Consider the following 5,559-nt stretch of genomic DNA (forward strand, 5'->3'; position numbering starts at 1 on the left):
CCAGAGAGGGTGCCAGATCCCCTGACTCAGAGTTATAGTTGATAGGGAGCCAACATGTGGATGCTAGGAATTGAATCACAATTCTCTCTCCATCCCCCTCTCTCTCAAAAACATGCACACACACACACACACACACACACACACACACACACACACACACGTATGTACATGTGTGTGAGGGTGCCCCCAGTAGTTAGAAACCGTTGTGAGTTCTTTATTGTAGGTGAAAAACTGAATTTCCATCCACCGGAAGAGCATCAAACTGTCTTCCCACAATGAGCCAGCTCATTCCCCTGCCCCCATTATGAACAACACTGTCAAACGTGTTATCTTACCAGAGACACAAGACTCTGCCCTACAAGTCTTCTTGCTGCACTCTCTGGTAACTCCAACCTGTACAAATATGGGGTCCCCTAAAGCAATTTGCATTCCGATGTGTAGGGATCTCCATGTATCTGCCATTTTAGGCGACACCCAAGGTGCCAGAATCACAGACGATCTGTTAGGGAGTAACCAGGGACCAGGCTCCATCAAGGATCGAAGCTAGTCAAGCATCGCCTGTTCCCAGCTCCTGCATCCCTTCTTCATATCCTTAACCAGCGGACATCCTGAGACACTGCTATTTTATAATCTAAGCCAATATCTTGGCCTGATTTCTAAGGCGAGATATATTTACAGAGGTGCTTATCCACTCTGGAGGCTGAGGGTGTGTGGGGACTCCTTGGAAAGCAGCCCTGATCATCACACACATACGATTTGGGTCTTTGTCCAGCCGATGATGGTGAGATAAAGTCTCAGCTCAGAACTTACTGGATTCAGGCTAAAGCTGATTGGGTCTAAGCTTGCTGCCAAAGTGACCGGACAGTCTCTAAATCCCTCACAGTATCATCTACATATAGATGTCACACCAGGGCTGTGACTGTTGACAACTGCCAACTGAAAATACCAGTTGAAAGAGCCAGACTACAGGTGCAGGTCTTTAATCTCAGCACTAGGTAGGCAGAGGCAGACAGGCAGATCACAGAGAAATCCTGTCTCAAAAAAATTGAAACAAAGTTTTAAAAGAAAGAAAGAATACAAAAGAAGCAAAAAAGCCGTAGAGCCAAGATTCCTGGAAAAATCTCTACAAACTTCCAAAAAGCAGCGACACCCTTCCACTTGGTTAGCTATTCCTCCAACTCCTGCCTCTCAGCAGCTTACCCTTGGTGTTTCTCGCCAGGCGGATCTCCGACCTTGCTCCTGTCTACAGGCAGGTGTACCCTTCCTTCACGGAAACCCCTCCTCCAACAAAAGAGGCAAAGAAACAAAAGCAGCTTCACATCTTTGCCCTCCTGCCTTTTCTTTGATTTTTCTGATAACTCCCCACCCCGCCCACACATCCTGTAGCTTTGGATCTGCTTGGACTCTGGTCAGGGATTTCAGTGCGTTCAGTTTGGGTCGCACCTCCCTTCAGAGCAACTAGGGATTCCCCAAAGCTAGCCGACTGTGCGGTCACAGGAACCACCTTCCTCTTGGCTCTCTGACCTCACTGCCTTTTGTTAACTGAGATGAAATGTCTGAAATCCAATATTCTCTGCATTGTTTGCTGGGTATTTTGATGCTGTTTTTCTTTCTTTTTCAGATGTGTGGGGGGGCAGGGTGGGATAGATAGATTTATTACCCGAGTCTTCATCTAGATTAAAAATGGAAATCCCTGCTCAAAGCTTTTAAAAGTCACTTCTGCTCAGCTGATGGTCACACTCTTCTCATCTTCCACACTTGGAAAGCACCCGGTTAGGACAAAATAAGGAGAAACTGTTCATACGTGTTCTGTCTTGCATTTTCACAGAGTTCGCTGTGATAGCCAATGTGATGCGCATCCAAGGGAAACTGATCGGTAGAATGAGTTCCCTAAGTACTTGGTGGCACATCAGAGACCTCAAGAAAAGGAAGTCAATGGTGGGTGAAAGTTTCAAACCCGGGACTGGTGGCTGGGGTGCCTATTTAACATATCAAAGCAGCCCTGGCCTCCAGGTTCTTCCAGCATCCCTCAGTCCCTACAGGTTACAGGGTATGGCTGGAATACCACGCCCTCTACCCGGAATGCTCCATCCCAGGGGCTGGGCTTCGTTAACCCCAGAGGCTCTTTGCTATATAAACCAGACATTTTAGGTTGACATCACTTTTGTACCTTTTGTACTTTTGGCCTTCTGGCTCCTGTACTTGGTTCTCTTCTCTCTCTTCCCCCCCTCTCTCCATACCTGGTTCAAGGCTGTGACCACTCTGGACTCTTCCATATGTGTCTCTGTGTACCTGTAGCAGAGGATTGCCTTGTCTGGCCTCAGTGGGAGAGAATGAGTCTAATCCTGTAGACTTGATGCCCCAGGCAAAGGGCACCCTCTCAGAGGCAATGTGTAGGGGGTACTGGGGTGAAGAATTCTGGGAGGGTGTACCAGGAAGGGAGGCAACATTTGAGATGTAAATAAATAAAATAATTAATTTTAAAAAAGAAAAAAAATGTGAAAAGTTAAAACAGAAAACGCGTGCCTAAAATCAGACACCTATAACCTGAGTACAAAACATGCTACCTAAAATAAAATAAAATAAACATAAAGTTAAATAAACGTACTCCTCTACCATACCTAGAAGCAGTCATTTCCTTTCATTTTTATTTCTTTTATTCATTCAGTGGGTACAAGGTGAAGCAATGTTCAGTTGTGTTCAGTCTCATAAGGGAGATCAGGAAAACAGGTCCCCCTGTTAGTCAGGTTTCTGAAGAGAACCAGCCCCAATGGATAATAGATAGGCTGAGTGATGATGAACAACTGGCACGTCTGATTGGTGGATAATTACCTGGCTCTGCAGTCATCATGGATGGTCCAGAGAGCTGGTATTATGTCATATTGAGTTAGTATGCCTGAAGAGCCTGGAGAGCTGAGGGAAGAAACCCCAGTCTGTGGCCCCAGAGTAGGGGACCAGTATCTCAGATTATGACAGGAAGAACAGTCAGGACACTCAACCTTTGGCTCTCTTATGGTTTTCACAGGGTTCTGTGCTGCCCACTGTGGTAGAACATTGTCCTCTAAGCATAACAGCTATTGCCATCTTAACCTGAGCAGCTGTGAAGGCTCAAGATGAGGTCTGCTGATGTTTCCTTACAGAGGAAGGGTTTGGAAAGGTCATCAGACTCTCAACTGTGATCTCAGCCACCTCCTCCTGCCTCTCCCTAGCCAAGTGCAACTCATCCGCATTTGTGACCTCACTGGGAGGTGCTAGATATTTAAAGCATGGAATGTTAACTGAGTGGGGGATACCATGGATGCATCCTAAGTTCTCTTCCACGCTGGGCTGAGACGTCCCAGTGATGTGGCTAGTGTGTGGTAAGCCTTCCCTAATCGTCTATGCCAGGAAGGGTTCATGCAACACCCGCCCATGCCAGAAAAGGCAGTCAGCTTTACTCAGTACACCAGGGGAAATGGTAATCTTACCCAGAAGCATTCTCAATTCTCGAGGCATACAGTAAGTGATTTAACCAGATGTTTGCATACCTAGGGCCCAATCTCAAGCCAACACACAAAATCAATCATTGGGGTTTAACTTAAAAGCCTAAATTAGAAAGATGCGGTAAGGATGCCCCTCCCTGTGCATCTTGGCTCATCACTGCTCAGGGGAGAGAAATGTTCTTAATCTCTTGTGGTATCTTCTTCACGTTCAAATTATTTCACAGCAGAGAATTAGTGTGGCCTGTGCTTGCCTCGAATTCCCGCTCTTGGAAGGCTGAGGCAGGATGACCATGTGTTTAAGGCTGCATATTATAAACCCGAAAAAGAGAGGATGTGTGAGCAACAAGAGCCCCAAGAACGCAGGTCCTCTTGAACTTTAGTGGGAATCTTACGGCCTTAGAGACTATGGTAAAATACCTATCTTAGTTCAATGGATGCTGGCAGCAACTCAGGTCGATGCCTTTGATGCTTGTCTAGTCCCGAGGTTTGAAAGGGAGAGATGGCTCTGCTGTCTCTCTTGTCTTACCTTATACACAGTTCATCGTTTTAGAACACTGAGTCTGCACAGAACATCCTGCAAGACAAGATGCCTGATAAAACTTACAGTTGTATCAAGAAAACAGGCTAAAGGTTAGATCAGCAGTTGTCAAACATTTCACTAAAACTAAAATAAAAAATGTTCCAGGGGTGGGGAGTAATCTCAGTGGTAGAGCCCTTATCTAATAAGCTTAAGGCCCTGTACTGTGTTCTCCGTTCCTGGAAAACACACACACACACACAGGCACGCACGCACGCACGCACGCACGCACGCACACACACACACACACACACACACACACATGCACACTAATTCAGTACATATATATGTGTATATTTTCACATTTTAAACAGGAACAAAATCGTGAAGACCTTTCCTAGAACATGTGATGTCTTCCCATTCTATTATTCTATTCTTTCTGTCTGATAAAAATGTTTTCTAGCACACTACTAGTTTTTAATGCATAGCTTAAAATATGACCCATACGGTAGAAATGGAATTGATACTCTTACAATGTATTTTTGATTCATGTCTGAAAAATTACATTTGCTTACTTATTCATGGTCTTTCATAGTCTGCCTGAGACATGTGAATATTTGAAGGTGGCCACGATTATGGAAATCTCTCAAGTGCCCACCTATAAATTATTTGCCCTTCTTTTATTTAGACTGGGAGCTGAGAACTACTCAGAAGAGTGGTGAAGGACAAAAGAAACCATGCTATGAAGCATCTACGCTGTGCTCAAAGAAACAAAATCTTTATGGTTACATGGAGCCACCACGGTCCCTCCACACACAGCGGTCTTTCCAAGTCTTTCCTTAGTCTCTGCCCTAGTCTCTTGTATCTTTTCCAAGTGTCTCTTCCAAATGCTTGATCTCTTTGAGAAAATTCTAAATGTATTTTTCTATTTATGGTTTGTGTGACACTTCTGGGTCCCTTAGAACCTGATAGATGACAAGCTATATTATGACATGATACGGTATACTGCAGCCACTCACCTTAGTTGATTCTAAATTCTTTTCCACATCTTGTTTATATTGCACACAGTTGTGTCAGGCAACCAAGTCACATTTTAGGTGTCCTAGTTTTATTCCTGGAAGCTGCTTACTGTTTAGTGAGGGTGACAGAGAAAAGAGAGAAGAGTGAATACAGGGTCAAGGCACTGTCCTGGAGTGCTAATTGAAAACATTTAAAACAAAGGTCGTCAACCTTGCTTCTTCCCTCTAAAATGTGAGGTTGTAGCTGTTTAGCTTTCTGTACTCTCCTTTGAATCTACTCAACTCTCTGAAAGCAGCCAAGGAAGTCAAAGGAACCAACGGACGTGTTAATTTCTGAATAAGAACACATTTACGACAGTCAGCCACTGAGAATTGCCGTAGATCTTCGTATCCAAACTTCTCATCTATAAAGGTCCAGGCAAGGATAGAAGAGACTTTCTATAGAAACTTTAAGCAGTTTGGAAGGTAGTGTGGGTTTCACAGGAGGAGAGAGGCCTAGGACAAATTTGTCCAACAATGAAGGTCACACGGAAAGAAAAGA

This window comes from Arvicanthis niloticus, chromosome 3, assembly GCF_011762505.2.
Source record: "Arvicanthis niloticus isolate mArvNil1 chromosome 3, mArvNil1.pat.X, whole genome shotgun sequence".
NCBI classification, from domain to species: domain Eukaryota; kingdom Metazoa; phylum Chordata; class Mammalia; order Rodentia; family Muridae; genus Arvicanthis; species Arvicanthis niloticus.